The sequence below is a fragment of the Leopardus geoffroyi genome, chromosome C1 (assembly GCF_018350155.1).
Source record: "Leopardus geoffroyi isolate Oge1 chromosome C1, O.geoffroyi_Oge1_pat1.0, whole genome shotgun sequence".
Classification (NCBI taxonomy): domain Eukaryota; kingdom Metazoa; phylum Chordata; class Mammalia; order Carnivora; family Felidae; genus Leopardus; species Leopardus geoffroyi.
In genome coordinates this window covers 3717514-3745265 of record NC_059328.1, presented here as the reverse complement: position 1 = coordinate 3745265, position 27752 = coordinate 3717514, and the positions used below count along the sequence as shown (strand labels likewise).

At 56.9% G+C, this 27752-nt stretch overlaps 2 long non-coding RNA genes and 1 pseudogene across 2 annotated transcripts; 2 read left to right on the top strand and 1 right to left on the bottom strand.

Annotated features, from left to right (window-relative positions):
- Nucleotides 1-4085: 4085 nt before the first annotated feature.
- LOC123600089 lies at nt 4086-4205 on the bottom strand (annotated as a pseudogene).
- Nucleotides 4206-5996: 1791 nt separating this feature from the next.
- Nucleotides 5997-27074, top strand: LOC123597095. Its single transcript, XR_006711958.1, has 3 exons — nt 5997-7618; nt 8317-8438; nt 26520-27074. It is a non-coding gene; the product is annotated as an uncharacterized LOC123597095 (long non-coding RNA).
- LOC123597096 lies at nt 16991-21013 on the top strand. Its single transcript, XR_006711959.1, has 2 exons — nt 16991-18697; nt 19309-21013. It is a non-coding gene; the product is annotated as an uncharacterized LOC123597096 (long non-coding RNA).
- Nucleotides 27075-27752: the final 678 nt, after the last annotated feature.

Sequence of the window (27752 nt, the reverse complement as noted above, 5' to 3'; positions counted from 1 at the left end):
GTTTTGGGGCCCACACGGCCTGGGGGTCCAGATTTCTGGTCCCCGGGGTGGGGGGAGGGGTGGTGTGGATCTGAGGAGTGGCCCGCGGGCAGGGGGCACTTTGGCGCGTGGGGAGAAGCCCCGGCGTGGCCGTCCTCCCTGCAGAGGCGGCTCTGGCAGGAGCAGCCTCCATTTGCCTGTCCCCGTTTGTCAGCCGTTCCGAGCTCATCTGCGCCTCAAGGATTTCTGGCATTTCTCTGCCAGACCTCAGCGTGAGATAACCGCCTGCCGGAGCAATGCGCTCCTCCCCGGAAGGGAGGGTCTCCAGGACCAGGGTTCTGACCACATTTAAGGGAAGAGAGAAGGAAGAGCCTCCTTTCGTGCTGACGTTCAGACGTGCAGGGAGAGGAGGCCTGGATCTGCGCTTCCTCCTCCCTCCCTCCTGGGCCCGGCCAGACGCCGCCTCCTGGCTGCTCTCCTTGCTTACACGTGGCCCGCCAGCTCATGCCCCCGGCGGGCAGCGAGACCCTAGGAAACCCAAACCTAGTCCCAGGGCCTCCCTTGTACACCCGTCAGTGGGGAGGACGGCGACGCTGTCTCAGGCCCGAAGTCTCTGAACTCCCTCCCACGTCATCCACACTTTCCCTCACCCCTTGGCTTCCCTCTGGGGGTGCGAGGACCACGGACCAACCCTGCCCATATGTCTGCTCAGCAGACCCTCCTTTGGGGGCCTCTCTGGGCATGCTCAGTCCTTGCTGTCAGGTGGGGTCCCCCGTCCTCCCTTTGAGGTGGGGTCCCCTGTCCTCCCTGTGCGGTGAGGGTACTTGCATAGGTGAGGCCAGGGTCAGACATTCACCTTCACTGGAGGAAGGTCAGGTCTGTGGCCTCGGGTGCTTTAGGGGATCTGATGCGTCAGGGCTGTGGGTGCTTTTCCTGGTTGGCCTCCTGGGCTGTGTGTGAGCCCACCTGCGCGTCCTGGCTAGGTGCCCCCTTTGGGGCGTCTTGGAGCAGTTTGTGTCCCAAGGGAGCAGGCATGGGGGACGGCAGGGAAGGCCTGCCCACAGCTGCCCTCCTGGGCGCCGCCCTCTGAGAGCCCCCTGCGTCCCGGTAGGACTGTGACCAGTGGATCCCACAGAACAAACAGTGGACACGCTGCCACTTTGTCGCAAGGGCCCCCTGACAGCCTCCTCGTGTCCTGGTCCGGCTGCTCTGCTTCCGGAATAGCGGCCAACACCAAACCCCTCCAAACCCCTGGCCTCGTTCACTCATCGACTGACAGATCACAGAACCCGGCTTCCCTCCACGCCTTCTCTCTGGACTCACTGTCTGGGCCTCAGGGAACCCCCCTCCCCCCCCCACCCAGGGAACCATACTTAATGGGCTGGGAAACTGAGGCTCAGTGGCCTAGATGCCTTGTCAGAAGCCTAGGCCACCCACCCACGTCCACGTCCTGGGTCCTTCCCCCGGCGCTGGGTTACAACGGGACGCACGGCGCCAGCGACCGGAAGCGCTGGGAGGGGAGGGAGTGCCCCGTTGACGTCACCAGGTGCTGCTGCTCTGGACCTTGCGGCCCGCCACCCCCCGTCCCTGCTTCAGGTGCTGCTGGCAGGATGCGGTCCCTGCTGGGTCAGCCTGGCCCTTACCCCGGTCCTGCCTCTGAGCCGCCTCCATGGCAGCTTCGGGCCTCACTGGGGGGTCTGGATGCATGTGGTGCCCACTGGTAGGAAGGGGCCTGTCTCCCTCCAGCCGCCCCGTCCCCTGCTCCTGGTCCCCGCTCTCCGCCGACGGTCACGCTTGGCTGTGCCCCAAGAGGCCCCGACTCGGGGACGTCCACCGTGTTGCCAACCTGCTCTGTCTTCCCGTGTGGCTGCGCTTGGCGGTGGGCGGCCAAGAACGTGTAGGAACCTTCCGTATGAACCAGATGTGGAAAACTGAGGCTCAGAGCGGCTCCGTCCCCTCAGCCTCGGGGCCTGCCCGCTGCCCGCACCCTGGGCAGAGCTTTCTGTGTGGAGCCAGGCCCCAGGGTCCAGGAGGGAGGTGACCGGCCAGTCTCTCTGTGTCCTGGGGAGGCCCTGCTGGGTCCCCCCTCCGTCTTGCACTGGCTGGCATGTCTGCTCACTTCCCAAGCACGAGGAGGTGCTCGGCCTCCGAGGCCTCCTGACACTCGCTGGTTCCAGCTCGAAGCCCCCTCATTGTGTCCCGATAGCTCCAAGCTGGCGTGGCTGCCACTGTCTGTGACGTGTGGCCCAGGGACACTCCCCTCTCTCTTTAGAGTTGTTACCAGTGTGTGAATCTGGTCTTGGGGAAGATGCTCACGCCTGCCTGCCTGGGTCAGGGTGGCCCGCTCCCTGCTGTCCCCGTGGCCAGTGCTCTACGCAGAGGAGGCAGAGGAGAAGCAGCCTGCCCTACTGGTCTGAAAGGTCCCCAGTGTGGAGCAGGGAGGGGGAGGGCGACCCTGGCCGCTGCACTCCAATGTCCCCTCCTCACCCTGGCCCAGGGGACTGGCCAACCTCTGAGCCCCAGCTTCCAGGTCAGCAAGCCCTGATGAGCCCTTCCCAGACGATAGTAGCATCTTTGTCACTAGGCAGGTCTCTGTGCCCTCAGTGCCCACCACTCACCTGTCTGAGCCTTGACTTTCTCACCTGGAAGGTGGGACAATAGCAGTGCCTGCCTACAGGGGCTCTGAGGACATGTGTTTGGTGCTGTGTCCAGCACGAGAGAAGGAGAGGCTGACCAGGCAGGGCGGTGCTGGGAGGTGACAGGTGCCACGCAGGAGGGGAGGCCCAACTGCCCCTGCAACCTGTTGCAGTGGGGAGTGGAGACAGGACAGATGGGTCAGCTGGGCCTCCCAGAATATCAGCTGTGCTTCCCAGGCTCCCCCTCACCCCCGGGGTAGGAAGGGGAGAGGCCTTCGCACACCCCAGCAGGCCAGAGCTTTGAGGAGGCGGGTTAATGCAGGGTGAGTTCCCGTCCGTCACCTGCAATGACCCGTTGTGAGAGGACGCTGAGAAAACAGAGACAAAAATCAATGAGGATTTGGAAACAGACACTGCTGGAAACAGTTTATTTCCAGAAGCAGCGTGGTCTGGAAGAGATCTGAAGTGTCAGCCCCGAGGGGGGCCTGGGACAGACTGGAGAGAGGGGCCCCAGTCCCCAGGGAGGGGCTACCTCTCCCGGAGCCTCTCCCTGACCCGCTCTGGGCCCCGGGCAGGGCCTGGTCTTCAGCTGGGGGGTCGCTGCTGCAGGTGTCCTAGGCTGGGGGCCTCTAGGCAGAGACGACTGTAGGCTTTAGGATGCGGAGGGCAGATGGGAGGGTGGGGAGCCAGTGCCTGCCAATCTCCCCGGGCGTGTGAGCCAGCAGGGCATCAAGTGGTATTTATGACTCTGCCGGGAGGCTGTGTGAGTTGATCGGTTCGTTCGTTCATTCGTTCATTTGTTCATTCACTCATTCATTCAACAGCTGTGTCTCAGGGATCTCTGATGTGCTGGGTGACATCCATCCATCCCAGACACTCCGTTCTATTTCTGTATCCCTGGAACACAGCCCGGTCATCGCTGCTCACTTACAGTCCCCGAGGTCACTGTGCTGTTGGAGGTGAGCCCTGGGTTCCCCGAGTGTCAGGCAGAGGGTGGCCCTGGTCTGCCTGGGGTGCTGTTAGGAGCCGCTCACTGTTCTTCCTGCCTGCACCCCAAACCCTCCCTAGGCTCGGGGAGATGATGCCCTGCGGGGAGGAATGTCACTGCTTTTTATGGCATATTAAGCTGAGAAGTGGGCACCCCCGTCAGGGCCCATGCCGGGTGCCTCTGTAGCTCTGTGGATGGAAAGTGACAGCTAGTATTTCTGAAAAGAATTCTGTCAAGACCACAGTACATCAAGGGCCCTACACAGGGTTATTAAAGTGGAGCCACTGAATAATTTTCCCAGAGTAATAACATTTCTTAAGGATTGTGAATGAGCCCTGGTCTCTCCTTAGCTGCCACGAGCCAGAAATGTCCGGGGGTGGCTCCAGGGCACCATTTCAAGCTGCAGGGCCCGTTAGGTTCCCCTGGGAACACGGAGGCGGGTGCGGGCATCAGAGTTACCCTGGCAGGCTCCGGGGTCGTGTGGAGATTAAACGCGATCGGAGACTGCAGTTTCTAGGTGCTCGCTCACAGGTATCTTTAATTAGCAATAATCGCGCCTCGGATAAACCTCATTGGCTACGATACTGCCACTGCGCAAAGTTCGCAGGTATCTTTAAGACGCCCCGTGCGCAACAGCTGAGGAAGCGGCAGGTCCCGGGGCTGCGGTACTGAGGAGACTGGAAAAGATTTATCCCGCTGGGTCTTTGGATGTGTCGGCTTGGACAGGGGGGCTGGGCTTTGGCCAGGGGCCTGGGCACTTCTGAGATTCTGATCAGCTTTCTCCAGGGTGTAGGGGCTGGAGCTGGGTGGGGGGGCACAGCTGTCTGACTCCAGTCACCCTTTCCAGGTAGAGGGAGGAGCTGAGCTGGGTCCCCAGCACCTGCAGGAGACGTTAGCTGCCTGGGGTGGGAAAGTTTAATGCCCCCCCACCCCCGCCTTTGAGGATGTGCACCTGCCGGGGGGACAGGAATAGCCCCTTCTCCCCCAAGCCCAAGCACTTGAACCCAGGTCAGTGAGGTCAGTGAGAGGCTAAACCCTGAGCTCGTCAGCCTCTGAGAGCCTGTGGTTCTGAGACCCCCTGTGTGCAGGGAGAAAGTCAGCCAGTCATTGTCAGGCCCAGGCTGGACGTGTGTGGAGGCGGGGACATTTCTTCCCCGTCACAGATGGCTCTGTGGGTGTGTGACTATCCAGTCGCATGGGGCTCCCTGCTTAGGGGGGCTCCCTGCTTAGGGGGGGCTCCGCACTCGGTTTAATGCTCTATTGCTGTTTTGAAATGTGGAATAATTGTTCCGCGAGGGGTTCCAGGCTTTCAGTCTGCACAGGGCCCTGCAGACTCCCTAGCCAGTCCTCCCTCTCACTCCCCTGGGGTGGGGGTGGGGGCAGGGCTCCCCCAGGCGGGTGTCGTGAACCCCTGATGGGAGCGTTTGGGAGGAGCTGCGGGCCCGTGCAGCTCAGCCTGTCCCCGCTGCCGTCTCTTCTCAGGACTCACCAGCCTGCGGTGACCCGTGTGCCGGGCTGCTCGCCCCTCCCTGTGACAGGCGGTTCTACCCAAGTTCGGGGCGAGTGGCAGGAAGCCATTGTTGCCCGACACCCGAGCTACTGTCTGTGAGCTACGTGCCGTCTGCACCGGCCTGATGCCCCCTTTATCCCAGTTGGTTCAGAGCGTGGTGGGCGTAGGAGGCACACGAGGCAGCTCCGGGCGGTAATAATGCTGCGAAACAAACATCTCCCGAGCTCAGTGGCTTACAGCAGAGCGTTTCTTCTTTGCTCACGATTCTCTGGTCACAGTGGCGGCTCCGCTTTGGGCTGCAGGTCAGGGTCAGCTTGGCCCTGGGTGAATCTCGTGCTGGGACCAGCGGCCTCCCGGGGCCCGTTCTCACGGGTAGCAGAAGCAAGGCGGGGGAGGCAGAGCGCCGGGCGGGTGAGAGCCGGGCTCACTCACACCCGCTCCCGTTCTGTCGGCCAAAGCAGGCCCCGCGGCCAGGCCCGCCAGGCTCGCCCTCCCGGGAGGTGCTGCAAAGCCACACCCCAAAGGGCATGCGGTGATGTCCCCCTGCAGCGACGGAAGCGGGACTTGGAACCGTAATCCAGTGCGGCCCCAAGGATCTTGTGTGGTGACCCCCCGCTCCGACCCCAGCATGAGGGTCAAGATTGGGTTTTTGGGGGCGCCTGGGTGGCGCAGTCGGTTGGGCGTCCGACTTCAGCCAGGTCACGATCTCGCGGTCCGTGAGTTCGAGCCCCGCGTCAGGCTCTGGGCTGATGGCTCAGAGCCTGGAGCCTGTTTCCGATTCTGTGTCTCCCTCTCTCTCTGCCCCTCCCCCGTTCATGCTCTGTCTCTCTCTGTCCCAAAAATAAATAAACGTTGAAAAAAAAATTTTTTTTAAAAAAAGATTGGGTTTTTGGAAGATCTTTGAGCCCTGAGGCCAGCCGCCTGGTGAACAAACTCTTGGAAGATGCAGCTGTGCTGGGTGACTGAGGGAGCAGGGCTTTGAGAACCCTCGCCACGGGGAATCTGGTGGGACAGCATGACCTACAGTGCTGGCTTTGGCCAGGACCACTCAGGGGAAACTTCCGGCGCCCCCGGGATGCTCTGTGCTTGCGGCCGAGGGGACAGAGCAGTAGGAGAGATGCTTCCTGGACGTGGGCGTGTGGCTCTCAAGGTGACCATGGGGCTGGGGGAACCCAGAGAGAGGGGCTGCTCGCCCGGCTTCAGGCCTGGGGCTGGCAGGGGTCTTTCCAGAGGGAAAAAAGCCTGTGCTGAGATTGAAGAGGGGAGAGTGGTGTGTGGGTGGGTAGGAAAGAGCATTTGAGGCAGACGGGCGGGGGTGGGGAGAACACAGCGGGGTCCGCCCACCCTCGGGCTCACCGTCCAGCACAGCCAGGCGCTGGGGGACTGTCTGTGTCCTGAATCGGAGAGGGTGGGGCCCAGAGCGCTTGAGCCCCACGGTCCGCCGGGCAGGGGGTGGGGTGTAAGGACCCCCACTCTACCGACCGCAGCTGGGCGGGGGTGGGGCTGGAGTCTGGAGCAGGGAGAGGACGCGCTCTGGGTGCTGTGTTGGCCCCGAGTCTTGGCATCAGGGGTTTGTTACCTGGGGGAGCCGGAGGGGAGGGGGTGCTGTTCAGTGCAGTCGGCTTCCTGTGAAAGTTCAGCCACCTTAGCAGGTAATTAAGGCCCGGCTGCACTCAGCCTGGGTGAGATCCATAAAGCGATGATGTGACAGCCTTAATTAGCGAGGCCTTTTCTTCATAAATACATATGGCACTTAATGAGCATCAGAATGGAGCCTGGATTTGCAGCCACTGCTGGCCGTGAGTCTCGCGCACAGGAGGAAGCAAGGCGACTCTCCCGGGAAGCGCGTCTCCCTTCAGCAGCCCCGCCTGTGCCTGGGATCCTGGGCCGGACGGCTCACTGCAGACTCCTGGCCTCGGGGTCCTGAGCTCCCGAGACCCGGCGCTCTCATCTGCCAGAAAGTGAGGCAACAAGCGAGTGGATCGGCAGGAACCAGCTTGGCCCCTCTGGGTGCTGCCCGTGGTCATTTCCTGCCGTCTCGCAGCGTGGGGACCTGGGGAGCAGGGTCGGTGTCACTCACGGTGGTGGGCAGTGAGCGCCGGTCTGCTGATGTCACCGGTGTTGGGGGTGAGGAGGCACAGTCCAGGCGTGAAGGCCTTTCTGGTGGCTGGCATCTCGGCCCGGACCCCCTTCCGGCCAGGCCCAGCACTGTCCTGCCTGAAACCCCAGCCTCTCTGTGCGGGAGGCGCCCCATACCTACGAGGGGCCGCCCGCCTGTCTTGCCTCCAGGATCCCGGGCGAGCCTGGTAGTCTGTCCTCACGACATCAGCTTCGACTAAACCGTGAACTTCCGTGCCATCAGAGGTGCAGCCTGATGGGGACCATGTCCGGGAGCTGCCTCATTCATCAGCGGGTACAGCAAGGTGGCCCATCCGTCCCGTGGAAAGACAGACAAGGCGCTCACCTGAGCTACAGCACGGAAGAGTCTTGAAAACGTGGTGCCGAGTGAGAGAAGCCAGACCCACAAGGCCACGTAGCATCTGATTCCCTCCACGTAAATGTCCAGAATAGGCAAATCCAGAGACAGAAAGCAGATTAGTGGTTGCCTAGAATTTGGGGGAAGTGGGGAGCACTGCCAAGGCCTTTTTGATGGTTAAGTGTTCCGGAACTAGGTACAGGTGATGTTGTACCCCATTGTGAATGTGCTGAAAACCACCTTAAAAGGGTGAGTTTTACGTGTGTGAATTCTGTCGAGAGAAACGGTGCAGGTGTGCGGGGCGGGGACCCCAGCTGGGCCGGGGAGAGTCCTGGTTTTTCTGGGAGGGAGAGGCCAGGATGCTGGGCCTGAGCCTGGTGGCCCCGGCCTCGCTCGACCTTGGCTACAAGGGGTCCTGGCTGGGGTCTCTCGGGCCGTGGCCCCCAGAATAAAATTCAGTGGAGAGAGTGCAGGGCAGCGGCCCCAGAGGCCTGGAGCGTCCCCGTCTCTTCACAGGCAGACTGGACCCACGGACACATCCCCCCGCCCCAGAATGCAGGGACCAGCCAGCTTGACTGGGGGGAAGCCGGGGTCTCCCACGGGCACCCACCTGGAAGGAGCCAGTGTGATCTTTGTGCTGTCCGGGCTGGCCGATGGAGTTGTCCCCGGTAGCGACACTGTGTGCACATCACTCCCGCTTGTCATTCTCCTGCTGTCCCCTCCCCAGCAGGAGGAAAATCAGCTTCTGGCGACCGTGAGATGAACTCACGGGCAGGACGTTCGCCCCCTACCTCCCCAGGATGGACGGGACTGGGAGTCTCTGGAATCATCCACGCTGGAGTCGCCTCGGTGAGCTCTCTGTCCCCGGCGCCTCTGCGCAGGGCTCAGAGTCTCTGGTAAATGTCCCCCCTGGCTGTGTCCTACCTGGCCACCCGTGTCCATGTCTCCACAGAGACACATCAGTGGTCCAGACTTAATGAAATGTAATGGGGTGGGCTTGACTCTGGCTTGCTTCTGAAGAGAATTTTTCTAATTTTATTTTTAATTCTCTAACACGCATGAGCTCAGCTCATGGAAATTACAACTGTAGCTTCCCCCTCTGCTACCCAGCCACTGCCTTGTGTGACCACTTAGGACAGAATTAATGGCACCAGCCTGGTCCTGCTCAACTAACTGGCTCTTTGGAAGCCAGCGATTAAGCTTGGTAGCCAGGCAGACGCCACGGCTAGGCCGCTGAGGGGCTCCTGGGTGGGCCATTCTCGGGGCGGGGTGGGGGGAGATGTTTCACCACCCGAACTGCTAACTTTTGGATGTCATGGGTCAATAAAAATAACTTAGAAAAATGCCAGAGAATCAGTTTGGAATTTCTAACTTATTTGCTAAGCAAGGGCATTGAAAGAATTCCTTCTAAACCTGGACTATTCTGGCCACGCTCATTTCGTAGAGGAAAGAATATGTAAGTGCTCAGAATGAGGACAGACACACTCTGGAAAAAGGTCCTGTAGATAGGGCATGCTAATCGGAATGGAGAACTGCCCTCCGTCACTCCCATGCCCCTGCCTAGCTGGGCTGCCGTTACGACAACCCCACACGGGGCTGATTGACAACAGACTCGCATCTCTCACAGCCTGGGCTACCGCTGCCCTCACCCCTTCCCTCACCTTGTCCCGCTGGCCCTGCTGCAGACGAAGTCCCAGGGAACCTGGGGTCTGATGGCAGGGGCAGGCTGAGGAGGGAGGAGAGGGCTGCGAGGCTCCCCCAGGACTTCTGCAGGGGTGGGGAGGACAGAGCTGTCCTCTCTGGTTCCGAAAGCAAATTGATTTTCTGTGTGGTTTTAGCCTGTTTTCTGCCCTCGTGCTGAAAGGTGGGGGCCCAGACTTGGCTTTCTGGGCCCCAAGCAGGCTGCAAGCCCAGGGGAAAAAATGAGACATCAAACAAGGCTCAAAGAAAAACCTGGCTTCCCTGGGCCAAGCTCTCAGTTGGGATGCGGGATGCGGGGGCTGGGTGTGGGGGCTGGGTGTGGGATGCGGGATGCGGGGGCTGGAAGCTGGCTCTCACTGACAGACAGCCTGGCTGGGTGCATCTGTCTGAACCCACAGCAACAAGGGGCTTATCAATACTGCATCTCGGGATCTGCTCAGCTGCCTGCGGGGAGAAGAGGGGGCCAGTTAGAGATTCTCTCCTAAGTGGGTGGGGGGAAGGAGTGGGGCAGATCCTTCCAGAAAGGGGCTCGACAGGAAGGGGCTAAGCAGAGGAACAGCTCTCCTTGCTCCCGGGAGTAAGCAGAGGCTTGGCTTAAAAATGTTTTTGGTGCCTGTTTTCTCCTGTAGGATTCCGATGGTTTCCTGTCTCACATTTAGGTCTTTCATCCATTTTGAATTTATTGTTGCGGACGGTGGAAGAAAGTGGTCCAGTTTCATTCTTCTGCCTGTCACTGTTCACTTTTCCCAGCAACGCTTTCTCAAGAGACTGTCTTTTTTTTCCATTGGATGTTCTTTCCTGCTTTGTCGAAGATTAGTTGGCCATACACTCGTGGGTCCGTTTCTGGGTTCTCAATTCTGTTCCATTGATCTGAGTGTCTGTTCTTATGCCAGTACCATATTGTCTCGATAAGTCGGTCAGAGAAAGGCAGATATCATATGCTTTCACTCATATGTGGAATTTGAGAAACTCAGCTGGTGAACACAGGGGGAGGGAAGGGAAACTAAGATAGAAACAGGGAGGCAAACCATAAGAGACTCTTAAACACAGAGAACAAACTCAGGGTTGCTGGAGGGGAGGTGGTGGGGGGATGGGCTAGATGGGTGGTGGGCAATTTTTAAAAAATTTTTATGTATTTTTGAGAGAGGGAGACGAGCGTGAGCGGTGGAGGGGCAGAGAGAGAGGGAGACACAGAATCCGAAGCGGGCTCCAGGCTCGGAGCTGTCAGAACAGAGCCCGATGCGGGGCTCCAACCCAAGAACCGTGAGATCGTGACCTGAGCCAAAGTCGGAGGCTTAACCGACTGAGCCACCCAGGCGCCCTGGGTGATGGGCATTAAGGAGGGCACTTGCTGGGATGAGCACCGGGTGTCATATGTAAGAGATGAATCACTGGGTTCTACTCCTGAAGCCAAGACTACGCTGTATGTTAACTTACTTGAATATAAATAAAATGAAATAAGAAAGTTTTGGGGAGGTGTTGCAGGGCGGGAGGCCGCGGGCATGCTGGAGCTGGGGTAAGCTCCAGTAAGGGGTATTGGAGCGGGCGGGAGGCGTGTGTGTGAACAGGGTCTTGCGGAGGCTTTGGGGGAGGAAACCCCACACGTGAGCCTCAGGGACTCAAGGGCCAGGGCCACGACCCCGTGCTTGGCTCCCCCTCCCCTGGGCTCTGCTTCCCTTTCCCGCCCCTGCTTGAGGCCAGGGCCTGATCCAGCCCCCTGGAAGCTGACGGGGACAGGTCTGGCAGAAGGGTGAGGCTGCACCAGTCGGGGACGTCCTGCCCCCGCTGGGCACAGACCCGGCTCTCAGAGCTCCCTGAGGCCCTGCCGCCTCGCCTGACAGTCAGGGAATCTGAGCAAATGGCTCAGCTCGGCTCGGCTGCCGAGGGGACAAGGGCTTGCCAGTGCCCTCGGGGACAGTGACATCCTCGGTGGCTCCCCAGAGCCCGGCCAACGCCTGGGGTTGGAAATAGAGCTGAGGGTACAGGACCCCGCGGTAGGGGCCCCAGGGCAGAGCCAGGCTGCCTTTCCAGGGGCGTTGTGTCACTGTGGGAACCCTCCCGTTCTTGCGGAGGCTCCCGCGTCTGTCTCCTGGAGGGAGGGCTGTCGTGCACACGGTCGGGGACTCCATCTGGGCGGGCCAGCTGGCCCTTCACAGCTCGGGCCTGGGGGGCCACTGGGTTTCCGAGAAGACAGAGTGGGGGCGCTCTGCCTGGCCTGGCGGGGAATCGTGAGCAGCCAGTTCCCGCGGAGGCCTTTCCTTGCCGCAGACGGCCAGAGGTCACGCCATAGCACCCAGCCGGCGCGCGCACATCTTCTCGTCTGGGAGCTGACCGTTCCTGCACCACTGTGCACCTGCGTGTTTCGGAAGCCGTGTACCCAGGGAGACTTGTCTGTTCCCTTCAATCACTGAGTGATGTCTGAATGCCTCTTCTGTGCCAGGTGCCACTCTGGGCCCTGGACATAGGGGACACCGCAGACAAAAGATCTTGTCCCCACTCGGTGAGTGCCATGTGCGTCCTGCCTCCACATCCCTCCCCCTCGTCCCCAGCCCCATCGTCGTGAGCTCACAGCCTGAGACGCAGCTTTGTGATGCCCACGCCGAGTGGGACTCGGGGCTGGGCTGCTTGGGAGAAAGCAAACAGCTAAGTGTTGGCAGGAAGGAGCGGGCAATCGCTTCTAAACTTGGGGTTCTCCGTGCCAAGTTGCGGTTTGGCGTGCCTTGAGGCATTCTACGTTCCCAAAGGTTTGGTTAAAAAAAATTACTCAGTGACACTAGTTAAAGAACAAAGTAAGGCAAGCTTTGCTCCGGGGGCGGGCTACCGTGATAGGTTCGGTGGGGTTTTGCGGTGGGGGAGAGGTGGGGCTCAATTCAGAGCACAAAACGGGCACGTGGGGATTTATTGCCACCGAGAAGGGTGGGGGCAGTGGATGGAAAATCACCAGGAGGACACAGCAGGAGTGAGGGAGACGCGGGCTACACCCGGGTGATCAGACACCCCCTGGGGATGGCGGGCGACGAGGGACCCCGTCAGATATGGAGGGTAGGGGATTCTGGCTAGACTGACCCAGCAGGATTCGTACTCAAATTAGACGGTGGGGAGGTGAACGTGGAAAGTCAAAATCAAGGCCTGGTTGAATAGGGCTCAGAGGAGGGGCGCCCGGGTGGCTCAGTCGGTTAAGCGTCCGACTTCGGCTCGGGTCATGATCTTACGGGTTGTGAGTTCGAGCCCTGCATCGGGCTCTGTGTTGACAGCTCAGAGCCTGGAGCCTGCTTTGGATTCTGTGTCTTCCTCTTTCTCCCTTCCTTGCTCTCTTTCTCTCTCTCTCAAATAAACATTAAAAAAAATTAAAAAAAAAAAAGTAAAGGGCTCAGAGGAGCCTGTAGAATTTGGTCAAAGACGGAATCTTTGCCACGTTAACAAAATGGTGGTTGTGCAAGGATGTTGAGACCTTCTTCCTGTCCTCTTGTACCTCGGGGCGACTGAGGATACCTCCGTCATCCTGGTCTGGATGTGGACTTGGGGCATGGTATGGGGACACCCCTTCTCTCTGCACCGGCCCCAGCTGTTGGTTTCTGACAGGTCTGGCTGGATTGTGGATCGAGTCTGTGATCTGGGGAAAAAAGCAATGTCATCGGCCCATTCAGACATCACACACCATCCACCGCAGCCCAGGCAGGAGCCGGGAGGCAGAGGGACAAGGTTGGGGTGCTGCCCAGGCTCCGGGTTTCACTTGCTCAGTGTATGTGTGGGGGGGAGGAAGTTCGGGGTGGGTAATGACGCAGGAGGAGGGCTGTGTTTGAGCTGGAACGAGCAGACATACGGGGTGATGCCCGCCTCCCCTGGGCTCAGAAGCGGTCCTTGCTAAGCCCGGTGTTTCCCTCGTGCGGCTGAGCCGAGGGCAGGGGAGACCCAGCGGGAAAGCCCTCAAACCTCAGGCCCATCCTCCCTGGTGCCCCCACGGGAATGTTCCCGAGGGACACTGGCAAACGCGTTTGAAACTGAATTTCCGACGCGGCCGTTCCGAACCCTGGGCGACATGGGCGCCACCTGGAGGGAGCCGTCAGTGGGTCAGGGGACTCCGAATCGGGCTTGCCTACCGGCCACGTCAGCATTCTGAAGCAATCCGTCTGATTCTCCGGCCCCAGCCGGGTGTCCAAGGATTCTGTTCAATTCTGACGCGGACTTACCTGGAATTAGACCCCACAGTGTAAGAGGTCAGTCCCACAGACCACCCCCTCTTCCAGAGGCCAGTCACGCGGCCCAGACCACCTGTACTTCTGACCAACTGGCTATAAACTGGGGGTTCCCACGACCCCCTCTTCAGGTTCGATAATTTGCTTGAAGAGGTCACAACACTGAGGAAAGTGCTTTACGTGGGTTTACTGGTTTGTCCTGAAGGATACGGCTCAGAACAGTCAGATGGGAGAGATGCATAGGGGGAGGTGGGGTGGGGGGTGTGGGCACCACCGTCCCCACACCTGCACGGGCTCCCCACCTTGGAAGCTTGCCAAACCTCATCATTTAGGGTTGTTATGGAGATTCCACGATGAAGCCATGCTTGATTAGATCATTGGTCGCTGGTGATTGAACCCAAAGGTCAGGGGGTGGGGTGTAAATTCCAACCCTCTAATCCCTGGGTTGGTTTCCCTGGCAACCGGCCCCCACCCAGAGGCTACTAGAGGTCCACCAAGAGTCACCTCATTAGGGTAAACTCGTGTAGGGTTGAAAGGGGCTCATTATGAAGAATAGAACATGGTTCTATTACTCAGGAAATTCCAAATTCTACCACAGCCGGGTAAGGTGGTCATTCTGCAGTCCAGTGACTCAGGATCCCCGGCGTCGCCTGAGCCATTGTGCTGTGTTGTGGCATTTGCCTCTGTGTGGGCCTGTAGGATTTCCGTTCGCCTCTGCGAAGCCCCGGGGGAGCCCGAGGCAGCCCTCTTTGGGACTAGAGAGACCCATCGTGCAGCGTGGTCACGTTGTCGTGTTTCCACGTGCTAGGCCCTGTGCTGGTTGCCACTTTACCAGGCCCTCTTACCGTCACCTCTGGGAAAACCTAGGATTTGGGCATCTTGGGCCACATGTTACCTCAAAATGGATTCATCCAGGGTTATTCCCTGGAAGGGCCTGTGTGAGACTAGCTTGGTCCTGACAGGTGCATGCACCCCTGATCTTCTCTGGGCACCCTGGGGTCACCAGGAAGGACCCCAGGGCACACCTGAAGGCCAAAGCAGGGGGAGATAGTAAAATCTTCCTTCTCTCTGAGCAGCAGCTGCCAATCCAGACGTCCCTCGTGACTGGGGTCCAGGTGGCAGAGCAACCTTGTGAGAGCTTCCCCTCCGCCCCCCTGTGGCTTTGCCAGCTCTGGGATGATGCCAGGAGCGCCCTTGACACCTCCGAGCCTCAATCCCTCTTGTGGGCCCAGGGAACAAGACCGTGGCTGCCTCGGATGTGGGTGTCCAGGGAGGATCCCTAATATCAAGCCAGCAGCCCAGGCAACGTTCCTTATTCTTTTTATTGTCATTGCCCGCAGGCCGGTGTCCGTCTGCCTTCGTCTGTGCTGGGCCTGCGGTGCCTGGAGATGGCCTGGCTTGTTATCCTCAGCCCCAGCATGGCCGCCCCAGCCCGAGAACCGCTGAGGGAGAGGGCAGATGTGATCTTTCAGGCTCCCTAGTAGCTCTCCACACACACTTGGACAGGAAGGCCCTCACTCCATCACGGCTCTGATTCCCGAGGCACAGGCAAGCTGTTGGTGCTAAGCCTCTGTTCAAAGGGTGGGTCTTGGTGGAGGGGGAGGGAGGATTTCCCAGCTGGCATCTGATGGTGGCGCTGTTGGCTCACACCAGGCACCGGGCCAGCCAGCTCTGCAGGCTCCTGGGCCAGGGCCAGTGAGGGGCGGGGGGGGGGGGGGGGGGGGGGGGGGGGGGGGGGGGGGTGGGGGGGGGTGGGGAAGGCTAGGGCAGCCGGTTGGGCAGTAAGTCCTCTCTTTTCCAGACAGCCCTGCAGATTTCCTGGCCCTAGTCCACCACTGAGTTTTGTTGAGGTCTCTGGCCTTCCTCGGTGGCAGAGAGGACGGTGGCTGGACAGTGGACAGGGGAGGGCCTGGAGACCAGGACAGGGGCAGGGATGGAGCAGCTGGGTGGCCCTGGCTAGGGAGCCAGCATCGCTGGCCTTGACCACCCCCCAGCCTTCTGGCTTTTCTGCAGCCTACGGTCTTCCTTGTGCTGGCTTCCTGGCACCCTGGGGATAGCTTAAGACCTCTCTGTAGCTGGAAAGGGGGTCTGCAGCCAGCAGCTGATGGGTGGGGAGGGCAGCGGATCAGGTCAGCAGCTATGGTTTGATGGTTGGCCTAGCCCAGCTCTGGGTGGCCTGACATCCACTCCCCATTCCTGAGACGGTAGCTGTGGTTGACAGAAAGGCTCTGCTGGGGTATTCTGCCTCTTGCCAGGATCTTTCTGGGGCCCTAGAGGACCCCTCAGTCTTCCCTAGAAGCAAGACTGGGTACTCTGCTGGCTGCATGCCTGGCATCCTTCCAGATTTCTCGTCCATGCTGGGAACTTTTGTAAGTCAGTGGAAATTCAACAAATATGAATGGAAGCCCACCCATGACCCGGTACCATGTTGGCACTCAGCTCTTTGTGGAAAGGCTGGGTGATTAACTCCTCACTAGGAGCTGGGATATGGGGCTTGGGCCTGATCACTGATGCAGGCTAGTAACCTTGGACCAGTGCGTTTTCTTTCTAGGCTTTGGTCTGGTCATCTGGGAAGTGAAAGAGTTGAACACGATTCATTTCTTTTCTGCCTTGGGTTTCTGTTCGCCTTGTTAAGTTTCCTAATTTTGCCCGTTACCTTGGTCTCCTGCCTAACATTTCCCCTAACTTCTCCTGGTCATCTTGGCCTAAGAGCCCACCCCTGTCTTGGGACCTTGTCTTTTCCCCTGCTTCATTAACACCCTTACCACCACCGTCATCATCATCATCAGCCAGGTTCTGCCCCAGGCCACCAAGTTTGCATCACCATCACATCATCATCATCGCCATTATCATCACCACCACTGCCATCATCACAGTCATCCCCAACATCAACATCATGATCACCACGATCACCATCATCACCATCATCACCACCATATCACCATCATCATCACTATTGGGCAGGTTCTTCCCCAGGCTACCACGTTTGCATCCCCATCATCACCATCATCACCATCATCCCCATCATCACCATCATCACCATCATGATCATCACCCTCTTCAACATCATCATCATCAGCAGCATCAGCATCATCACCATCATCACCATCATCACCATCATCACCATCATGATCATCACCCTCTTCAACATCATCATCATCAGCAGCAGCAGCAGCAGCAGCTATCATGTTTGCATCACCATCATCATCATCACCATCATCACCATCATTGCCATCATGACCATCACCATCTTCACCATCATCATCATCACCACCATCAGCATCATCACCATCCTCACCATCATCACCACCATCATCACCACTATCATCGTCATCACTATCAGGCAGGTTCTTCCCCAGGCTACCACGTTTGCATCACCATCATCACCATCACCATCATCACCATCATCACCATCACCATCATCACCATCATCACCATCATCACCACCACTAGGACCATCATCATCATCACCATCATCACCATCATCACCATCATCACCATCATCACCATCTTTACCATCATCACCACAACCGCCATCATGATAATCACTACCAGGCAGGTCCTGCCTCAGGCTACCATGTTTGCATCACTATCCACCACATCATTAGCAGCAGCAGCACCATGACCATCTTTATCACAGCCTCTGGGCTCATTTGGTGATTAATGAATGACTCAGGTTCTGGAATCAGACTTCTTGGTTTCATTTCGGGCTCTGCCATTTGCAAACTTGGTGGCCTTGAGCGTAACCTGCCTCTCCTCATTCTACCCTCTTGTAAAATGGGGCTGATGCCAGGGGTCAGAGGAGGTGGAACATGTCAGGGACTTGGGAAAGGGCTGGGCATGTAATAACAATTCATTTTTCTTATTAAGATGATCCCCAACGACCTTGAGAGGACACAAGGTGACTCATGGAGGTTGAGGCACTTGCCCTATACATGTCGCCATTGACATTGGGCCCGCTGTCAGAAGTCAGACCTACCACCTCCAAGGCCATGCTTGTCACTATGGGGCTTACAGCCCTCCTCTCAGGGAGCTGCATATAGACATCCCCACATCTCTGCCTTGAAGCCTGTCTTGAAACCGCAGAGATGCTCTGACGGGAGAGAGGGCCGTTGACTTTTCTGGAACGTGCTGGGATGAGTGGAAGGTGTGTGGGTGACTTGTTCTGGGGCAGTGAGGGGGCTGACGGGAGAGATGGGAGAATAAGACCGACATTTCCTCGTCCCTCTTCCACCCTGTTCTTAGTCACCTGCTGGAGATGGGACAGGTCAGGAGAGAATGTACACTCCCACTTCTAGCCACTGTCACTTTTCCTGTTGGTTCCGTTTGTGAAGGAAGCAGAGGGGGGCCTTGGTAGCAACAGACCCCTGGAACTCAAGATTTGAAGGACACCCTTTTGAGGTGTCAGGGCCTTTTTGAGACTGACGAGAGCAACAGGAGCCAGCCCCTGAGTTGGCCTTCTCTGATATCCACACCCCCGTGCGGTCCCCGCCCACACTACCTAGAGCTAGCCTCTGCAGACTGTAATGTAACATACTGAAGAAGTGATAGACAGTGACTTTTGAGGTCGGGTCACAGCAATCATCTGGCTTCTGCCTCGCTGTCTCTTGGATCACTCTGGGAAAAGCCAGTTGCCATGCTGTGAGGACACTCGTGCAGTCCCTACTCAAGTGGATCCAGATGGTGTAAGACCAGGTCTCCTGCCAGAAGCCGGTGAGAACGGAGATCTCCTGCTAACAGCCGTGTGAGTGAGCCAGCTTGGCCGCTCTCAGCCCAGCCCCAGGCCGGCCTTCGGATGCTGCTGCCCCAGCCGGCAGCCCCACCGCAGCCTCGAGAGAGATTCTGAGCCAGAACCACTCGGCTAAGCCACTCCCAGATTCCTGACCCACAGAAACTGACATAATAAGTGTTAAATTCAGACGATTTGTTAACGCTGTCTTAGATAACCAATAAATGTGGCCCCCCTCTCCCAGAAATGCACTTAACACCCACTTTTGCCAGCACTTTCAGGACCTTCAAGGAGTTTCTGACATCCAGGAAAATCAGGCTAAAATTCTCTGCCCTCTCGCAATCCCTCCAGGTGTGGAAGCAGACACACACACAGCGTGGCAGCTGGGTTCCGAGAGTGAGCTCCCGGAAGGACCCAACACGGGTCCTGCGCATTTCAGTTATCCAGGAAGTTCGTGAAATGCACGGCTAAAGTGAAATGAGGTACCTGATGGTTTAAACATTACTGAAACAGCCCTACCTGGGTAGTTGCTGTTTGGGCCGGAGCATAGCTAATAAACTTCATCTCTTTTGGACAAAACATTGTGAGCTTGAAGAGTCTCAAGTCACATTCATTATCAGCAAAGTGGAAGCCGCCTCATGGTCACCATTGCGAGCTGTCCCCCGCGTCACTGCCCGCACCATCATCATCACCACCATCACCACGCTCTTGACATCACTGTCCCCATCACCCGCCATTGCTACCATATCACTATTACCCCGGCCACCACCACCACAGTCGTCACCCACCATCACCACCTCCCCAGCCACTGCCGCCTAACCATCCACATCCCTAACACCGCCACCAGCACGGCCACCCTCTATCAGGATTTCTCTGAGCTTCAGATGGCATAAAAGCCCCTGGTGACCAACAAAAGATGATATTACTTGGCAACGATGATTTTTTATAATAAAGGGAGCCCCACTTGGGAAACGAATCCTTTTTACAGAGACTGATAGGGGTGACTTCTCACAGCACAAAATAACTTGCAAAAGGAGTTCTTTCAGCAAGCAGCCTGACCTATGTGTTTCTACTGCATTTCTCTCACCCCAAGGGTCTTCTTGTGGGAACTCTGGAGAAGCGAGCCATGCCTCCAGCCTCCGACATCGAGTGCTGAGCAGACCCCCACTTACCCCCGCCTTCCGTGGCCTGTGTCACCCTGCGCCGGGCCCTGTGCCTGGGCCTTTGCACTCAAGCTCCCTGAAGAGGACGGACTGGAGGGGGGTGTGGTGGCTGAGTGCCCGGCCGGCCCCACTCTTGGGAAGAGAAGCCAAAAGGAGACCCGTCCAGGAGCAGGTCAAGAAGGACATCTTTGCCTGGGAAGAAGAAGGTGATCTGTTGGTCTTCCTTCTGGGGAGCATTTTATTTGATGCCATTTTCCCTGTTGAGTGGCCTCTGCAGCGTTCACTTCGAGCAGCGGAGCTTTGTAGAGTTGTCTGTTCTTGTAGGCACTGGAGTGTTTCCTCTGGCCCTGCTCACAGAGCGGGCACCACGTGCTGGAGAGGTCTTGGTTGTGTCCTGCCCTGCAGAGTCGCCGTCCTGCTCTCAGAGGCTACCCAGACTAGCTTGTTCTTTGGGATGCTTGCCCTGCACTGACCGGCCTGCCGCCACTTTGTGTGGAGTTCTGGCTTCCTGCTGTCCCTTCTGAAGGAGAGCTGGTCCACTCCGGCCAGCCAGAGGCGGCACATCTGTTGTTCTGCTTGTCTGGCATTTACTCCCCTCCCTCCATTTATTTTTTCTTTTGGCGGGGAGAATACCTTTCTCTACTCTGCGTGTGGGGGGTCATATGGACTAGACGCCCCCTCCCTGCTTCGTGACCCTGTTCTAGGAGTAAAGATGGCATCCAGACCTAATCAGTTGGACTTTTCCTTTGGGCTTTGGGCTCTCAGAATAACGGAATGCATGACTCCCCTTGACTCAAGGAGCTTTAATCCTGACACTCTTGCTAGAATTGTTTGCAAAGAGAAAATCTCTTTATTCTGATCTTGAACCCGGATGAATGGAGGCTTACATCGTCAGGGGCTAGCTTCAGGAGCGGGCCTGCCTGGGAGCGAAACCGGTGGGGAGGGCAGAAGTGAGCAATACGGAGGGAAACTGAGTTCCGATGACATCATTCCAGTGCGAGGCGTCAGCTGTTTCGGACGCGTCCTGGAATTGTCAGTGACGCGAGCCAAAAAGGTCCCCTGGGATGGTTGAGCAAGTTTAAGTTGTGTTTCTATCCAACTGAGAAGGTCTTTAATTCAGCCAGGATCCCTGTCTGAAGAAAATCACTGTCATTTGGAGGAAAAGCCTCTAGGCATTGAGGAAACCATCCTCTGTGTTTCGAAAGATGTCAGAATGGTTTCTGTCATGGACCACGAGCGCTGGTGTTTTCCTTCTCTTCGTTCTCTGGGACTTGGGCTCCTTCCCAGCCCTGGCCATTCTTTGGGCAGGACTTCAGAGGACAGTGGCAGTGGCCAAGTGTAGATGAGGCCTGGTTCAGGGAGGCGGATCCTGTGGCACCTGTGGTGGGTGCTGGGAGGTGGCAGGTGGGGGAGGAGGAGTAGAGAAGACCACTTATTTGCTTCTCAATTTAACCTTTGATCTGGTTTGTGAATCTGATGCCCAAAGAGCCTGTACATCAAGGACTCAAAGATTTCTTTGCTAGAATCTAGTGTCTGTGTCTTTTCTAAGCTGATAATTTGCCATTACAATATTCGTAGGGAGCCCAAAGGAAGGAACCCTAAGTAGGGAAACAAGAATTAAATGATCTAAATCCACACGTGCCTTATCTTTCTCAGGACCCTAAATCTATCATCACCTCTCAATTAACTCAACCTCTCAATTTCTTCTTCTTCTTCTTCTTCTTCTTCTTTTAATGTTTATTTATTGCTGAGAGACAGAGAGAGACAGAGGGTGAGCCGGGGAGGGGCAGAGAGAGACACACACAGAGTCCGAAGCAGGCTCCAGGCTCCGAGCAGTCAGCACAGAGCCCGATACGGGGCTCGAATTCACCACCCGGGTGCCCCCACCTCTCAATTTCTGAGCAGCACACTAGTGTGGGAAGATCCCAGAGATTTGTGGGGTCCACTCACAGAGAAGGAATTTTACCCCAGGAGTGTCATGGAAAGGGGTGTATGATGGAGTATTACATGGCTTCTTAAACTGTTGGGGGCGGGGAGTGGGGCGCTGAAGAAACAGATTCCAGTGTGAGCTCTGAGGTATGATCAGGAAGTTGTTTCCATTAAACTGGGGCCCCCTGATACTACTGCAGGCTCTGGCACCCAGAGGCCTCTGCTCTGAGCCCCACCAGTGGAGCACATCCCTGCACCCTTCCCCAGAGCTCAGGTCCACGCGCCCACCTTGTGGGAACGCGTTCCACTGACGGTAGAGCCTAGACCACACCTGGGGGTGGGCCACAGGGGATTCTGGGAGAGGTAGTTTTACCCACCCGCCCCCCCACCCCCCAGCCTCTGCAGAATAAGACAGCCCTGAGGAGGCCGAAACAGACACCAGCAGGTGGGCCTCAGGCATCTCATGGTCTACCCTCTGCAGCCAAGATCCCCTGACCCTACTCCTTCCCAAATGCCAACTCCAGAGCAAACAACATGAGCGACCAGCTGCTCCTGCGTGATGGAATGCAGACATCTGTCATAAAAGTCAACTGTCCATATCCTTCCCCGAAAGGAGGACCCAAGTTCCACCAAATTCTAAAATCAGCCACTGACCACCCACCCAATTTAAAGTAGTAGGGCAAAGAGAGGGAAAAAGGAAACCCAAGACACCTTCTCTGTATGCAACTGGCCCATCAGCCATCTCGTCGGTATTTGTAACTTTTCCTTCCACTGCTGTTCCCTGTTCTTTGATCCTCAGTGAGCGCCTCTGCAGGGCTGGGCTCCCAACCTGGAGGCTGACTCACAGCTCTATCCCTGCTGGCTCTGAGCTCCTGGTGGTCCCACCACTGTGGGGCTACTGTAGACTCGATCAACCCCATCACAAGACACTCCAGTAACACGAAGCAGCTCCCCCAAATCGTGTGGCATCTAGAACACTCCCTCTACCTCCATTGAGGTGAGCAGCTTTGAGTTTCAGGATCAGTTTCCCGGACAACGTTCTCTCTTGATCCAGTGGCACGACGAGCCCCAGATGGCCAGGGGGTCCTTTCTCTTCATCGGATGCATTGCTGTGTCCTCCAGTTAGGTCTTCCCTAGGGCACCAAGGCCTCTAAACTGGCAGAGCCTGGAGTTGTGCAGACACGAAACAAACAGTCATCGGGTGCCTACACCCAGTGTTTCCCTGGGGGAGTGTTGCAGGGTACTTGCGGGCTCAGAGTTCACCCCGCATCCCACAAGATGGCGCTCACCCTGATGTGTCGTCATCGGCTTCTATCCAGCACCATGACTGAGTCTTTGGAAGGTCCCCTATCTCACGCCATTACTCTGGAATGCCATGTTTCTGGGTGACAGGTGCAGGGTAAGACCGGTGCATTCCACGTGCCACACCATCGCCTCCTTTTGTGTGTGTGTGTGTGTGTGTGTGGCAAGTTCCTTTGCCAGGAGCCACGCTGTGTGAGGCGGCACGGAAGGCAGTCAGCAGGTCTATAGATTTGCAGAAGCACGGTGAGCGGGGAAAACAAATCTGTATTCCAGATAAGTGTCTGTTCCAGGGAGGCCAACTGGCTTTCCCATCTTTGATGGAAAGAGCCTGGTTCCCCAGGGGGTGTGCTCCCATCGGGGCTCAGCTGACACTTCTGCTGCACTTGGGAGGGGGGTGGTGGAGGAGCTGCCTTGGGAGCGGAGAGCGGGCCGTTGACATTTCCCATAATGCCCATCCTTGCCTCCATGTCTCTGTGTGTGGGAGCCCGCTGAGCTCACGTGGGGGTGGCTGGGGACAGAGGCTCACTGGCATCTGCAGAATGGGTCGGCTGGTCCACCTGATTCTCGAGAGCCTCCCCTGCAGTGGGGACCGGGGCTCATTCTGAGAGGCCCAGCCCCCACACTCCTCTACCCTTTCTCTTCCCGAGTGTAACCCCTCGGCCAAACCTTTAGATGTTCCCACATTCACTGGGCCTGTGTGCTCTCGTTTCTCTTTCTGGGACCCGGTGGAAAATCAGCTGTGCTGCTGGGGTTCTGCCCACGGGGAAGATTTCCCTTTGCCAACCCACTTGAGGACCCTCCCGGGGGAGAGCCTTGGCACAGCGACATCTGCTTTTGGTCGGTGCCGGCATTTTGTGCAGAGGCTGCAGACTAGGCTTTTCCTTCCTTAGTCGGCTGGTCGTGGGGAGACCAGCGGGTGGGTGGAAGGAGAGGTGGCCGCACCATTGGAGGAGCTGTGAGTTGCCTCCTGGGGCGATATCTTGGGTTTTCAGGACCTGCTGGCCTCGGTCTTTTGTATGCGCCTTAGATGGGGCTGCTGCTTGGTGTGGCCCAGGGGGTGGGATCCCGTCCGGTGACACTGGGTCCCTGGGCACTCCGTAGGGATCTGTGCCTGACTAGAAGTACAGTCTCGTTCCGTCTGATAGCAACTGAGACGCAGTTGTCTCGAAAGGAAATCGTTGTTTGCTGAAGAGGCTGTGACTTCACTTCAAAACCCAAGGGACAGACACTGATTCTCCATACAGTCTCCCCATCTGCCCCAGACACTCTGAGCCCTGCCAGATCTCAAGGATCTTAAGAGCCAAGAGGAAATGCTGCTCGAGCCACGGCCCGGACCAGCTAGCGAGCTTCCTCCCGCTGTGAGCCCCAGTCTTGCACGGGGGAGGGGGGGGCCTGTGCCTTGTTTTAGTGGTAAGCGGCAAGGTATAGCAACCTCTTTATTTTCGCCATTGGAGGGGACATCGGAACATACCCCAGATCAGGTCCCTGAATTTTCAAGAGGTTTATCTCCTACCTTCTGGCACACCTGGGTCTTAGCAAGGTTTAAGAAGTCTGCCCGAGGGGCGCCTGGGTGGCTCAGTCGGTTGGGCGGCCGACTTCGGCTCAGGTCATGATCTCGCAGTCCGTGAGTTCGAGCCCCACGTCGGGCTCTGTGCTGACAGCTCAGAGCCTGGAGCCTGTTTCAGATTCTGTGTCTCCCTCTCTCTGACCCTCCCCTGTTCATGCTCTGTCTCTCTCTGTCTCAAAAATAAATAAATGTTAGGGGCGCCTGGGTGGCGCAGTCGGTTAAGCGTCCGACTTCAGCCAGGTCACGATCTCGCGGTCCGTGAGTTCGAGCCCCGCGTCGGGCTCTGGGCTGATGGCTCAGAGCCTGGAGCCTGTTTCCGATTCTGTGTCTCCCTCTCTCTCTGCCCCTCCCCCGTTCATGCTCTGTCTCTCTCTGTCCCAAAAATAAATAAACGTTGAAAAAAAAAATTAAAAAAAAAATGTTAAAAAAAAAATTAAAAAAAAAAATAAATGTTAAAAAAAAATTAAAAAATTAAAAAAAAAAAAAAGAGGTCTGCCTGGGACTTCTTGCTCCGAGACCCTGTTGCCATGGGGTCATCCATACAAGGACACCAGCACCCCCTAGGGGGCCCTGGGGGTGATGAAGGCCCCTATGGATGGAATTAGGACTCTAAGACAGAGAGCTGATGTAGCTCCAGGTACGACAATGAAATTGTGTGGCTGCCTTTGTCAGGGTTCAGCAAAGTGGATCTAAATGTGACAGAGGAAAAAGCACGTGCCAGGTCAATAGCCAAGTATCAGGCACTCCATCAAGGGGACCACCCCGGGGCAGTGACTGCAGTCACCACGTGAGCAAGTTTGTGATGGCCCCTGGTTGCTCTCTGAGACCCACTTGTGTTCTGCGTGGATCCATCGGGTGGGCCTAACGGGGTTGTGACAAGGAGACATAGGAATATGTCTCTGACGGTGACACGGGACCTGAATCTCTCCAGGGAGGCAGGGTGGCTCTCATTTGCTCTGGGGGAGGAAACAGTAGTCCCAGAGCCTCGGCCTTGCTCCTTCCTTCAATAACGACTCTCGCTGCGTGGGTTGGGGCCCGTGTAGGATTGTGCCAATCTCCGTGCCTGTGTCCCCCAGCCGCACTCTCAGAAAGTGCCGAAATAGCCGGTGTGGTTGGTGAGCCTGCTGGGCTCACCGTGAGACAGCTGAGGCTCAAGTGTCAAGGTGTTGTGGCCTCCCTGGCCTGTATGCTGACGGGGCCACAGTGGATCCGGGGTCTCAGGATCATCCTTAGCGCAAAGCCATGTCTAAGAACGCCCAAGGGCTGGGTATTCTCTCCTGCGTGGGCAGCGCACCGGTCTGTGGCCACAGGTCCCTTTGGGGAAGGCTAAGAAGCTTGACGGGACACACGTGTGGGGCTGTGTGAGGCCATTTGTAAACAGGGCCATCGTCCCTTGTGCGCACATCCCTTTGCAATGTGACTTTGCGGCAACTCCCATCAAGAGGTAGAGACTATTTCCTTTTGAATCTGGGTGGCCTTGTGACTTCCTCTGGTCAACAGAATGTAGTGTAAATGACATTGTGCCAGTTCGGGGCCAAGGGTTTCAGAAGCCTTAGTTGCTTCTATTCCTTCCCTGGCAACCCTGCCTTCTCCGTTGGAACCAGCCCTGCCGGCCTCCTCGGGGATGAGAGGCCGCAGGAGGCAGAGATAGGCCAGCTGGCTGAGGCCCCAGGCCTCGTGAGGGGCTGGCCAGGACGAGCTGAGCCTGGCCTAAGAGGCAGAATTTCCTAGCTGACTTCAAGACTCATGAGCGATAGTAATGTTTCAGCCACTCGGTTTTCGAGTGGTTTGTTACACAGCAAGGTCTAGCAGATACACGTGCCGACCCCCAGGGGACCCGGCCTCCTTTTCATTCAGAGGGCTCGGGGCTGCAAAGGGGCAGTAACTACTGCAGTGCCTCAGGTCAGGCTCCTGTTCACCAGGTCCGAAGGGCTGATCGAGCAGGACCGCGGCAGGCTGCCACCTATTTTAGCCCCGGGTTCCGTGATCAATCGCTCGCTATCGGTGAGCGCTAGGAGTGAAGCCATTCTGGTAAGCATTCTGGCTGGGCCGCTCATTGGGGTCACCATACCCCCTGGGCTCTGGGGGATGAGCGCTGCTGCTCTGAGATCCCAGGGCAATCGCATCACTAAGTTTACCATGGCTCCCTCTCCCCACCGAGCTCTATCCTCAGGGGCCCGAAAATCCGTCGCTCCCTTTAGGCGTAGTCGGGTCCCCTAGCCAGTTCAGATTCCACTTCTGGTGCCGGTTCCTGTGAGGCTCGGGGTTCAGTGGAAGAGAAAAGATCTATTTCACTTAGTTGAAGTGTAAAGGGATTCACTATCGGGTATTAAATGGTTTCAGGAACCTTCGGGAGGCCGGAAACAAGAGATTCGAGCTGAGTGTCCGGGAAAGACAATCCGCCATGGAATGTGCCGGCCAGGTGGAAGGACAGGAAGCTGCCCAGGAGCCGGCGGGCCCACTCACCCACCCAGCTCAGGTCAAGCCTAAGTCCTGCACAGGTACATGTGATCAGGGGAATCTACAGCTCAGCTTGAACTCAAGCTGCAAAGGGTTCTGGGAAATGTAGTTCTTAGCGTTGCAGCTTCCATAGTCCAGGAAGGCGTGCTCCGACTCTGAACAGATGGAGAGAGCCAGCGCCCCGTGGCCACACACAGCCCATAATCCCTGGACACTGCGCTTTCCAAAGGGTGGCATGGGCTATATACCACGTTGTCCTGATCTCCCACCCTGCCGGAGCAGGGGGGAAGTTGGCCCCTGAAACTCAGGACAGAAGGTAAGAGGTTAGGGCTGGACTGGTGTCAGCATCTTAGCTATTGCTCACTCCTTAGCACTGGGAGCTTCTGCGACCTATCAAGTCTGCCATAAACTCACGGGATGCGGATTTTGTCACTCGTATCCTGTTAAGCGTGTCTTTGACTCTTTTTTTGCACGGGGCCCATAGCTTGGCTCTGAATGCTCTATCTCCCCTGGAGGCGTGACCTTGGGTTCTTCTTTTCTGTGCCTCATTTTTCATCGTCCGTAAAATGGGCACAATCATATTACACACTCTCTGGAACTTATATGGAGATTAAAGTAGATGATATTTATAGAGGCCCCAGCACATTGCTTGGCAGAGAATATGCATTTAACAAATGCTGGGTTTTGTTTGTTATAATTATTGATCTTGTTGACGTATCTGTCCTACAAATACTGGTTGTACCTCGTTGCATTGCTTAAGACAAAATTCTCCTACATATGCACGAGAGCATGTTAAACTTTAATTGACTTTAGTAAGGAATGAATTAATGAGCTAGCAGGAAGTTAAAAGTAGCTGATTTGAAGAACAAGTCAGGGGCAAGTCAGTGGGGAAAGGCAAGCTGAAATGAGCTGAAATAAGCTTGCTAAGTTAGATTCAAGACCACTTAATGGCCTACAGAGCAATAAAAAGATAACCTTCGGGGCCATTTTCTCCACTGGAAACATAAAACCATTACTCCTTGCCGGTTTCTACAGGTTAAAACCCCTAACTTTCAGGGCTGCGGAATGCTTGGGCTCCTGGCTGTTGCGCATTGTTAGGGAAACAAAGCTATGCTC